We start from the raw sequence: 13,332 nt of genomic DNA, 5'->3' as shown, positions 1-13,332 counted from the left end.
CAGTGGCATAGCAGTAATTCAGCAATTCAGATAGGTTTTGGATGCACTCATTCAAATTCTCTCCACAGCAGCTGGTGTAACCTGGAATATCAGGTGTAATAGTGTTAGATGTCTGGTTCACTAATGTCTTTTCAGGAATTAAATCTGCCATTTAGTGGGAGGGAATGGCCGAGTGGAATTATCACCGGACTCTTAATCCAGAGACTCATGTTCTGGGGACCTGCATTAAAATTCTGCCGCAGAAGATTCGTGGAATTTGAATTTGATAAATATCTATCTGGGTAAAAGAGTCACATGATGAAAGAATCCATTGTTGATTGTCAAAGAAACTCACCTGATTCACTAATGTTCTTCTGGAAAGGCAACTGCTGCCCTTACCTGGTGTGGCTGACATGCTGTGGGTCTAGAGGCACAATGTGGTTGACTCCTAACTTCCCTCTAAGCAGTTAGTGATGGGCAATAAATGCTGGCCTAGGCAGCCATACCAACAGCTCTCAAATGAATTTTTTAAAATCCTGCTAATGTGACCACTGTTAACTCTAGTCTGTCCTCTCAGAAGGCCTAGTAAGCCACAAGGGTGATTGGAGTTTGGCAAGATCAGCACATGTTACCATTGATGCCCATGTTCTCCCCCCCCCCCCCCCCCAAAAAAACTGCGTCATAAATTGACAATCTTTTTGTCCTGCTACAGTACAGCTCATTGCTTCTTCTGTACTGGATTCTACACCTAGAAGAAATGGACTCTTGGCATCTACTGTGTCAAACTCAAAAGTTTTTTGTTTCAGAAATCTGTTGGCGAAACCCGGCAGGGTCTGACAGCACCTGTAGAAAGAAACAGTTATCATTTCAAGTCGAGTGATTCTACACCAGGAATGACTTTTTCCAGCATTTTGCCTTCCTAGTTGCTTGCTGTTCCTCTTGTTGTGTGCAATGACTCCCAAATACACAACTGAAATATTGACCATAGTTGCTCAACTTGCTTTTTTTAAAAAAGTGTTTCTGTTGCTCCCAGTGATTTAAGCTCACGCTTCATGCATTACTTTCTATCTCGCTTAATATATCTAAATCCTCTTTGTATCTTTGGAGTTCACCTCAAATGTGCATACCTACCCAGTGCTTTGTCATCAGCACACTTTGGATATATTACACTCATTCTTCGTGTAAGCCATAAATATACATTGTAACTGAGAGGCATCAACACTGAGAAGCTGTTCTTCACCACTTCTCCTCCAGGGTGGACAGTGAGAGTTTTTCCCCGAGCATGATGTACGAGGGGGCATAGCTGCAAATTGAGGGATGATAGATTTAAGACAGATGTCAGAGTAACACTGTCAACCTGAAAATGACCTGGTTATTTGTTTTATTTTGCTGTGCTTTAAATCTTGTCATCCCAATATATCAACTGTAAACCCACCTTGTACCAGAGGTAAAGCTCCTGCTGCTGCATATTGTACATCAATACTGCATCCAAAACAAGATCATCTTCCTCCCTGTTCAACAGGCATGTTATCAAGAATTTGTGGTTAGTTTTTTTTTAGAAGGTTTCTAATAGCCTCAGCCAGTCATGACAATCTACAAAATGCTTGCACCTGAGGGAGATATTGGTATCGTCCTTCCGTGATGAACCAAATCAAAACCCTTTCGAATGTATCCAGAAAGTAGCATGGACCTTACACTTGCTGTCAGTTTAAAAGTTAAGGTGTTGTGTTCGAATGCAATTCAATTAGTCAAACAACTTTAAGCAAAACACTCTTTGAATTTTAAGTATTGTGTAATAATAGACAAAAGAACTGGCTTACTAACTATTAAAATGCTTAAAATAATGTGGAAACTGTTAACTAACTGTTCTAATCTTTTAACATCTCATAAACACACACTTGACAAAGGCAAGGTCAGTAAAATAGTTTCACATGCAATACTAGCAGCAGGCAGAGAGCTCTAGTGTTTAGGTGTAACAGAAATGAGTTTCTACATCCAGCTTCTACTACAACTAAAAGCTAAAAATAAAAATCCCAGTTCTGAGAGCTTGATCCCACCCACTCAGGCTGTTTATATTGTTCCAACTACTTTTCTTTAAGAATCATCCAAGGCCCCAAGCTTTTTGCTCTATTGTTTGAGCATACCACTCATCACTTCCCTTCTCTCTCAACAGTTCTTCATGGAAAAAGACACCAGGACAATGTACCTCTTAAACCTGTAGTGTTGTCACCTTTCTTCCATCTCCCCTGCTCTCTTTCTTTGTTTAAAAAGGCATTAATATACAGTGACTTAATTTTTCAAAAAGAATCCTTTAGCATTACAGTTTTACACTACAATACCTATACATTATACTGAACCTAAACGTGCAACATTCACTGCTACAGTCATTTTCAGTTTTTTTTTCCTGCCATCTGTATGATTTTCAAATTGGCTACAATAGCCTACATCAAAACATTTCGGTATTTTTATCTTAATTTTCTCATTTTTGAGGGGTTACGATCACCATATACAATAATCTCTGATACATTACTGGTAATACCAATGTTGCAATGCCAATACCAATCTGTCTCTTCAAATGTGGAATATTTCTGTTGATGACTTCATTTATTGTAAAAAAAAGTACCCAATAGATCTTTCTATCTTCTCATCATTGCCTTCTAAGAGTAAAGCACTGACACCCAATTCACTTGCATCGATAGCCACCTTGATTGGCTTTGTGTTAATAGCTGTGGGTAAAACTACTTTCAGGCTGTCAAATGGCTTTTGACATTCTTCTGCCCACTGTAATTTTTGACACTTCTTCAAGTCAGTCAGTGGTGCAACTGTCCTGCTGAAATTTTGTACAAACTTCCGATTTAAAAACCATTTGGTCTTAGAAATCCTAGTATTTCCCTTTTTGCCAATGGTTTTGAAAACTCCCCAATAACCTTTGCTTCACATCTTATGGGGCCATTTGTCCATACCTAATGATAAGACTGAGGAACATGACGAGCTTTTGTGAGCTGATGATATTTAGCTAGGTTTGTCAGCAAGTTCACCTCCCAAAGATGATTGAACAATTCCAATACATACTCCAAATTTTCATTCCACGTGCACCTAAAAATCTTTGAAAAGTGGCTGGTGCATTCTTTTTTCATTCCAAACAGCATGACTTCAAACTGGTGACATGAAAGCCAAATTTCATTTGTTCTTTTGGTTAAAGCCACCTGCCAGTATCCTCTGAGTAACTCCAACTAGAAGTTCCTTGTCCCATCTTAGTACAACCTTCCAAATGTGGAATGGGATTTGAAGCAGATTTTATAACTGCATTTGTGATAGTCCATTTATAATTGCTAGGTGCCATCAGGTTTATCATCCCCCATAGGTGAAGTCCAGTTGCTTACTTGTTATGTCAAATTCTCCAGTATCTGCAGTTCCTACTATCTCTAACATAATGGTACAGTTGCCTCACAGCACCAAAGGCCTGGTTTGATTCCAGCCTCGCCTACTATTTATGTGGAGCTTGCACATTTTCCCTGTGTCTGCATGTGTTTCTGCCAGGTCCTCTCATGTCCTCATACAATCTAAAGATGTGCAGGTTTAGCCATGCAAAATTGCCCCATAGTACAAAGTTAGTTGGATTATCCATCTTTGGATGGTCATCTGGGTGTGATGGCCTGAATGGCCTCTTTTCTGAGCTGCAGGGATTCTATGATTCTATTACTAACAAAAATGTTGAAGTCTCAATGCCTTTAATCTGTTCTCTAAAATAAATGTAGGTTTAAAAACCTGAGTTTTCCTTTTTAGAATAGCAAATTAAATCCAATTGATCTATAATATTGTATAGTGCACTCATTGCAAGCCAAAACTAATAGAATAATTATGATTTTCCATGTAAGATCATTATAGTGGCTGGGTCACATGGTAATGTGATTCACAGGCAAAGAGTTTGGCTCAAACCCTATTTTGCTCTTATTTGCATAATCTAAACTGTATAATGCTGAGGGAATGCTCCACTGGTCAAGGAGCCAATTTTTAATTGAGTCTGCCTAGTCAAGTGAATGAAAAAGATCTTTTAGCACTGTTTGAAGAACAGTTTCCTCACCCCTAGCCAATATTTCTTCCTTTGACAGTAAGTCAGAACCTGAAAACTGTTAATTTGATTCTATTGTAGGCACATTGGCTGAAGGCACGATGAGACATATATGATTGTCCTGAAAGAGATGGGTAAAGGGGAAAGTGTAACATGGCTGTCCACGTAGTGCCATCTGTCCAATTTGGTTTCCTATAAGGAGCTGACCAAGTCGCTAGATGATGAAAGCCGATGTAATGGTTATGAGAAGTTAGTGGAAAAAGTACTGCACCAATATCTAAATGAGGTAATTGCTTTCCATTTTTCCATCCCCACCCCTGTCTGCTTTCCGGAGAGACCACTCTCTCCGTGACTCCCTTGTTCGCTCCACACTGCCCTCCAACCCCACCACACCCGGCACCTTCCCCTGCAACCGCAGGAAATGCTACACTTGTCCCCACACCTCCTCCCTCACCCCCATCCCAGGCCCCAAGATGACATTCCACATTAAGCAGAGGTTCACCTGCACATCTGCCAATGTGGTATACTGCATCCACTGTACCCGGTGCGACTTTCTCTACATTGGGGAAACCAAGCGGAGGCTTGGGGACCGCTTTGCAGAACACCTCCGCTCAGTTCGCAACAAACAACTGCACCTCCCAGTCGCAAACCATTTCCACTCCCCCTCCCATTCTCTTGATGACATGTCCATCATGGGCCTCCTGCACTGCCACAATGATGCCACCCGAAGGTTGCAGGAACAGCAACTCATATTCCGCCTGGGAACCCTGCAGCCATATGGTATCAATGTGGACTTCACCAGTTTCAAAATCTCCCCTTCCCCCACCGCATCCCAAAACCACCCCAGTTCGTCCCCCCCCCCCCCACTGCACCACACAACCAGCCCAGCTCTTCCCCCCCACCCACTGCATCCCAAAACCAGTCCAACCTGTCTCTGCCTCCCTAACCGGTTCTTCCTCTCACCCATCCCTTCCTCCCACCCCCAGCCGCACCCCCAGCTACCTACTAACCTCATCCCACCTCCTTGACCTGTCCGTCTTCCCTGGACTGACCTATCCCCTCCCTACCTCCCCACCTACACCCTCTCCACCTATCTTCTTTGCTCTCCATCTTCGGTCCGCCTCCCCCTCTCTCCCTATTTATTCCAGTTCCCTCCCCCCATCCCCCTCTCTGATGAAGGGTCTAGGCCCGAAACGTCAGCTTTTGTGCTCCTGAGATGCTGCTTGGCCTGCTGTGTTCATCCAGCCTCACATTTTATTATCTTGGAATCTCCAGCATCTGCAGTTCCCATTATCTCTAATTGCTTTCGGGATTGGCAAACTGACTTTGGATTAGACAACAATGAATGGCTGCATTCACTTGGTTTACAAAATTATTAATCATGGCTTTGATGGGAATCAATCACGCACTAGCGGAGTTCCACAGAAATCAGTTTTTAGGATATTACTCTTCATGAGTAGCAAGAAGGTCAGTGGTTATCATTGCTGCCTCACAGTGCTAGGGATCATGGTTCAATCCTAGCCTTGGGTGACTGTCTGGATGGACCTTGTACATTCTCCGCATGTCTGTGAGGGTTTCTTCCAGGTGTTCTGGTTTCGTCCAACAGAAGAGCAGGTGTGCATGCGGGAATGGATAGAGATAGAGGAAGCTGAAGTGCTGAAAATTTTGTCAAACATTAAGATTGACAAGTCGCCAGGCCCGGACCAGATTTGTCCTCGGCTGCTTTGGGAAGCGAGAAATGCAATTGCTTCGCCACTTGCGAGGATCTTTGCATCCTCGCTCTCCACTGGAGTCGTACCTGAGGATTGGAGAGAGGCAAATGTAATTCCTTTCTTCCAGAAAGGAAATAGGGAAATCCCCAGCAATTACAGACCAGTAAGTCTCATGTCTGTTGTCTGCAAGGTGTTAGAAAGGATTCTGAGGGATAGGATTTATGACCATCTGGAAGAGCATGGCTTGATCAAATGCAGTCAACATGGCTTTGTGAGGGGCAGGTCATGCCTCACAAACCTTATCGAGTTCTTCGAGGAAGTGACTAGAAAAGTTGATGAGGCTTGAGCTGTGGATGTGATGTATATGACTTCAGTAAGGCATTTGATAAGGTTCCCCATGGTAGGCTCATTCAGAAGGTCAGGAGGAATGGGATACAGGGGAACTTAGCTGTCTGGATACAGAATTAGCTGGCCAACAAAAGGCAGCGAGTGGTAGTAGAAGGAAAATATTCTGCCTGGAAGTCAGTGGTGAGTGGGGTTCCACAGGGCTCTGTCCTTGGGCCTCTACTGTTTGTAATTTTTATTAATGACTTGGATGAGGGGATTGAAGGATGGGTCAGCAAGTTTGCAAACGACACAAAGGTCGGAGGTGTCGTTGACAGTATAGAGGGCTGTTGTAGGCTGCAGCGGGACATTGACAGGATGCAGAGATGGGCTGAGAGGTGGCAGATGGAGTTCAACCTGGATAAATGCGAGGTGATGCATTTTGGAAGGTCAAATTTGAAAGCTGAGTACAGGATTAAGGATAGGATTCTTGGCAGTGTGGAGGAACAGAGGGATCTTGGTGTGCCGATACATAGATCCCTTGAAATGGCCACCCAAGTGGACAGGGTTGTTAAGAAAGCATATGGTGTATTGGCTTTCATTAACAGGGGGATTGAGTTTAAGAGTCGTGAGATCTTGTTGCAGCTCTATAAAACTTTGGTTAGACCGCACTTGAAATACTGCGTCCAGTTCTGGTCGCCCTATTATTAGGAAAGATGTGGATGCTTTGGAGAGGGTTCAGAGGAGGTTTCCAAGGATGCTGCCTGGACTGGAGGGCTTATCTTATGAAGAGAGGTTGACTGAGCTCGGACTTTTTTCATTGGAGAAAAGGAGGAGGAGAGGGGACCTAATTGAGGTATACAAGATAATGAGAGGCATAGATAGAGTTGATAGCCAGAGACTATTTCCCAGGGCAGAAATGGCTAACACGAGGGGTCATAGTTTTAAGCTGGTTGGAGAAAAGTATAGAGGGGATGTCAGAGGCAGGTTCTTTACACAGAGAGTTGTGAGAGCATGAAATGCATTGCCAGCAGCAGTTGTGGAAGCAAGGTCATTGGGGTCATTTAAGAGACTGCTGGACATGTATATGGTCACAGAAATTTGAGGGTACATACATGAGGATCAATGGTCGGCACAACATCGTGGGCTGAAGGGCCTGTTCTGTGCTGTACTGTTCTATATTCTATGTTCTATGTTCTAAGGTGTGCAGGTTGGGTGGATTGGCCATGCTAAATTGCCCATAGTGTCTAGAGATGTGTTGGTTAGGTGTATTAGCTGTGGGGAGTGGGTGAATCTGAGTAGGATGATCTTCAGAGAGTCAGTGTGGACTGTGTTGCGTCAAATGGCCTGTTTCTGCTTTGTAGGGATTCTGTGATTCATAATTTGGATGAAGGTATGGAAGAAATTATATATGGGAACCACAAAAACATGTAGGTGGGATTTGGGATCACAAGGGCAAAAATACTTTGATAGATCCAGATATTTTGGGTGAATAATCCAATATCTGATGGGGTGTCTTTCAATGTGGATAAGTGTAGTGTGATGTTTTCAGGCATGTGCATATGCAAAGTTATGACTTAAGTAACAAAGGGCTGATGAACTTTTGTTCTTGAATCATTGTTGTGAAAATGAAAAGGTTTACAGATATTGCATTTCAAGTTAGAAGTCGAGTCCTTTTGTCATGCTCAACTGATCTGGTTGCATGCATCGTATCAATTGATTTTGAGGTTAGCAGCCAATAATAATTGACACAATTTCTAGGAAAGCTATCCACAAGGATTGAGCCATCTCTATGGAATGTGTTCTGCCTTCCCCAACAGCAATTTGCATCTGATAGCATGTCAGAAGGCCCTATAGTAACAATGTTGTAAACTAGTGGGTGATCAGTCATTGAAGTATTCTCACAGACAGCAACCAGGAACTAAACTGGACAGCCAGTTTTTATTGTCAATTAATGTAAACTGTATGTTATGATGAGATGAGAAAAGATGAATCGACTCCCATCTTCTTTAATGTGGCCCCTTCTGTTAGCTGCAGCAAAGATTTTTAAATTCTTTTGAGTGTGCAGCTATATCATACTTCATCTAAAGCAATTTGTTCATTCATAAAAATGAAGGAACCAAAGGCAAGGTTTCTTTGAGTAAAAGAAGAGGTTTCCCCAAGAAAAACATACAATATCGAACACAAACATGGGTATAAAGTTTAAAAAAGGATGAACACCTAGGACAAAAACAATAAGTGGGAACCTAAAGTTTAAAAATTCCTTTAGAGTCCTTGAGGTGTTGGGTTTAACCTAAGACCATGGTTGTTTAATTGACTATTCGCATCCTGTGCAAAAACCTTTGGGTTTTTGGTAAATGGACGTTTCTCTGATCAATGTTTCACCAGGCATTGTCTTTGAAAAGTTAGAGTAAAACAGGAAGAGAGATGGTGTACATAGACTTCAGTAAAGCTTTTGATAAGGTTCCACATGGTAGGCTATTGGAGAAAATACGGAGGCACGGGATTGAGGGAGATTTAGCAGTTTAGATTAGAAACTGGCTTTCTGTAAGAAGGCAATGAGTGGTGGTTGATGGAAAATATTCAGCCTGGAGTCCGGTTACGAGTGGTGTGCCTCAAGGATCTGTTTTGGAACGACTGCCGTTTGTCATTTTTATAAATGGCTTGGACACAGGCAGAGGTGGTTGGGTGAGTAAGTTTGCAGATGACACTAAAGTCGGTGGAGTGGTGGACAGTGTGGAAGAATGTTGCCGGTTGCAGGGAGACTTGGATAAACTGCAGAATTGGGCCGAAAGGTGGCAAATGGAGTTCAATGCGGATAAATGTGATGTGATCCACTTTGGGAAGAATAATAGGAAGGCAGAATACTGGGTCAATGGAAAGATTCTTGGTAGTGTGGATGTGCAGAGGGATCTTGGTGTCCATGTACATAGATCCCTGAAAGTTGACACCCAGGTTGGTAGTGCTGTTAAGAAGGCTTATTGTGTGTTAGGTTTTATTGGTAGAGGGATTGAGTTCTGGAGCCGTGATGTCATGCTGCAACTGTACAAAACGCTAGTGCGGCCTCATTTGGAATATTGCGTGCAGTTCTGGTCGCCCCATTACAGGAAGGATGTGGAAGAATTGGAAAAGGTGCAGAGGAGATTTACCAGGATGTTGCCCGGTCTGGAGCGAAGGCCTTATGAAGAAAGGCTGAGGGACTTGGGTCTGTTCTCATTGGAGAGGAGAAGGCTAAGAGGGGATTTAATAGAGACATACAAGATGATCAGAGGATTAGATAGGGTGGACAGTGAGAGTCTTTTTCCGAGGATGATGACGTCAGCTTGTACAAGGGGGCATAGCTACAAATTGAGGGGTGATAGATTTAGGACAGACATCAGAGGCAGGTTCTTTACTCAGAGAGTGGTAAGGGCATGGAACGCCCTGCCTGCCAATGTAGTGAACTCAGCCACATTAGGGGCATTTAAACAGTCCTTGGATAAGCATATGGATGATGATGGGATAGTGTAGGGGCAGGGACTTAGATTAGTTCACAGGCCGGCGCAACATCGAGGGCCGAAGGGCCTGTTCTGCACAGTATTGTTCTATGTTCTATGTTCTATGTTCTATGAGATTGTGAGCCTTCCAATTCTGTAATTACTGATATATCATTCTTCCCTGCCCAAAAACAACTGCCTAAAATGCAATTTCTTTGTGCATTCCAACATCTCCTTTTGTTTTCTTTTTACACACCAGATAATTTCGTTCCAATATGTGTAGCTTTCAAAAACTTGTAAATCAAACATGAGATACATAAAGATCCAAATAACTGGTTTCAATTATTTTGAATACCTGTTAATTTGAGTTTGGGCTGGGCCTTATTTAATGATGGTTGGTGCATTTTGGTCATCTTACTGTGCTGTTTTTCCTTTTTAAAAACAATCCTGTGATAGCCCTCTGGAATAAAAAAAAGTAAAATGATGGAAGTCAAAATTTGATCACTTATTTTTTACTATTATCATAACAGAGATTAAAGCCGGAAGCTTTTAGACATTGTATAATAAAATCATGAAATTTCAAATTCTACAAAAATAAAATTAGTTTTCAGATATGATATTGTTCTTTGGTACTGAACACATTTGAAACTCCAATTACAGATCATGCTGTTAGTTGTAACGTTTTCAAAGGTATTTACAACAGGACACACAGTATAAAGGGGAACATTTTGGCAGTTTATTGATAGCAATTGAGGAGGATTTCAACAGTGCACCTGTGAGAGAATATTAAGTTATTGATGGCAGTTTTTAGCTTCCTAATTTACTCTGCAGGAGTAACTCCTCGAGGTTATGATCAATTTGAAAGAAGTCATGACCACTCTGCCTGCTGAATGTCTCCTGGCCAGACACAGGCTCACCCTCCACGGCTTGAATTTCCATCGGCTTTGTGATCACAGGCATAGTGGAGATGAAGGAACTGGGTATCTCTGAAGCATTCAGAGAAAAGGCCTCTGGGGAATTGACTGTATGGTTCTTCCTCCCTATGATTGCCTGCTGGCATCATCTTGTTTCCATAAGACGAAGAGACATCTAGAGTGAGGTCAATGTACCTTATCTTCCTCTCACATCGAGGCACGGCATCAACGACAATGATGAGAGTGATAGTGTTCAAGCCTATGCACAAATTCAGCAGACATTGTCTTAGGTCTGGGTCTCCAAGGCAATCAGTGGCTCATTCTTGGAGAAAGCCAATACACACATGCCAGGGCCAACACAGTATGGGTAATATTGATTGACTCCTTCTTCCTTCAATCCAGCTTACTTGACTGCCTCTGATAAATCTGCCTTCCATTCCTGTCTGCACATTTTGACAAAATTACTAAGGATCGAGACCCATGGGAATATCTTCCATCTGGGATTGAGCAGGTGCCTGATCTCTGGATAGTCCTCTCAAAGAAGAGACCTGACGCATTCCTTCCTCAATCAGCTGCAGAGTCAAGTTTGTGATGTGCTCCAAGATTGTGCTCCTGTGTCCCATCTAGAAAGAGAACCAATTAAGTTGAAAGCCTCTGAGCTAGTGGAGGTTAGGTGCATCCTCTAAGGATTCAGGGGCATCTTCTTCAGAGATAGAAGTGAAGCTGAGGGCCTCTATTACTTGCCTGTTCTTAGTGGCCAGTCTCGGGTGTCACTTGTGCTTGCACAAGCCAGGGAATTAATTGCTTAACAGCACAATGAAGCTCAATTGACGTCTCCCCTCCTGTACGTGAATAGTTACGTTCTTCCCCAGTTAGATCCAGTATTTTCTCCTGGTAAGCAGTAGGAAGTCGTAATAATTAATTTCTAAGTGAGAGGTAATTATTTATTCTCTACTCAAGGTGAGCCTATAAAAATACCGAGAGACATTAGAGCAGGTCAGATGCAGATGCTGGCTGGAGATACAATTTGTCTTCCAGGAAGGGGGATCTGCGAAGGAAAGACAAGTATTAATTGGAGGTTACATGAAGATTACAAGCCAAATCCCATCCTATAGGCTAGAATTGAGTGACTTAGTAAATGGAGACATTATGAATGTATTAAAGCAACAAATCTCTGTTGAAGGAATTGAGTTTATTTTGGAGAATGACCTGGCTGATCCAAAAATATTGACCTTGCCATGTGGTGGAACAACCCGTGGAAGTAAAAGGAACAAGTAGGAACTTGGCGTGAAGCTGAATGAACACAGCAGGCCAAGCAGCATCAGAGGAGCAGGAAAGTTTGACATTTCAGGTCAAGATCCTTCTTCAGAAGAAGCGTCTCGACCCAAAACGTCAAACTTTCCTGCTCCTCTGATGCTGCTTGGCCTGCTGTGTTCATCCAGCGTCACATCGTGTTATCTCAGATTCTCCAGCATCGGCAGTTCCAACAATTTCTAGAGTAGGAACATCTTGGTTTGCTTCTTAAATTGTTGTGACAAGATCTCAGGCCCATAGAGTTAGACAAGAAGAGCCTATGGATAAGGGAGACATTCAATTATTTATTGCTATATTTGAAAATTTGATCAAAAATGAGGAAGGCAAAGGGATTGAGGTTGGCTTTCTTACCTCACTCTCTTGAATACAACTATGACAGACATCATGAATTGAGAGAGATGTAACCAACAGCCTACTTGAGCCTAAATGAGTCAGAACCAGTACCTGAGTTTTATGATTTAAAAGGCAAGGTGTTTGTGAGGAAGTGGTGACTCCCCCCTCAAATACAAGGCAATGTAAAATGAATAGTATTCCATCAGACGATAGTTGCATCTAAGTGTTGTCAAAAAAGTTGAATGCCTCACAGAAGTTTAATGCCATGTCACTTAGATATTAAGAAAATACAGACTAAAATGCATTTTTACTGGCTAATAGTACATAATAATATGGTTACATAATGCCAAATATTCTGTTCAGCTCAGACTGTGGGGAAAACTTAATCATTAATTAACACTACACTTATGTTTCCAATACCAGCTTCTGTAGAACTATTTAGCAGTATCTTAGGAGATTCTGTAAGCCCCCTACCTAAAACCAGGAGTAGGAATCAGTATCTTTTCACAATTATCGATGTTTCAACAAGACGGTGTCAAGCTGCGCCTTTGGAGAAAATTATAGCAAAAATGATGGTGGAGAAATTGGCAAACTTTTACAATGTATGAGTTTCCCAAAAAATTATAATTAGATCAATGTTCAATCTTATGTCACAAATATTTAATGAAATAATGAATAGTTTCAGAAAGAAACATTTTATGATATCAGTTTATCATCTACAACCTCAAGGACAATTGAAAAGATGGTGTCAAACTTTGAAGACAATGAGTAGAGCTTATTGCCTGGAATGTCCCAATATTTTGGATAAAGGATTTTCCTTGCTGCTGTTTGCAATTAAGGATGCTACTGTTGTGTCTAGTAGATTCTATCAAGCTCATATCTAGACATAAAAAACAACTGCATTTCTAACTTACGTGCCAAGTTTTGAATAAAAATTGAACCAAAACATAAGAGTTGTCCCCTTTAATGATATCATTAAAGGGAGGATAGTCAGGAGAGAAATGTATTTACAATGGTGACTAAATAGGGAGTCAAATAAAAATCAGAATTATTGAATCTGAGATAACAAGGTGTAGAGCTGGTTGAACACAGCAGGCCAAGCCGCATCAGAGGAGCAGGAAGGCTGACGTTTCGGGCCTAGACCCTTCTTCGGAAGTGAATCCAGGCCTGAAATGTCAGCCTTCCTGCTCCTCTGATGCTGCTTGGCC

The sequence above is a fragment of the Stegostoma tigrinum genome, chromosome 9 (assembly GCF_030684315.1).
Source record: "Stegostoma tigrinum isolate sSteTig4 chromosome 9, sSteTig4.hap1, whole genome shotgun sequence".
Taxonomy (NCBI): domain Eukaryota; kingdom Metazoa; phylum Chordata; class Chondrichthyes; order Orectolobiformes; family Stegostomatidae; genus Stegostoma; species Stegostoma tigrinum.
Note: the sequence above shows the minus strand (reverse complement) of the source record.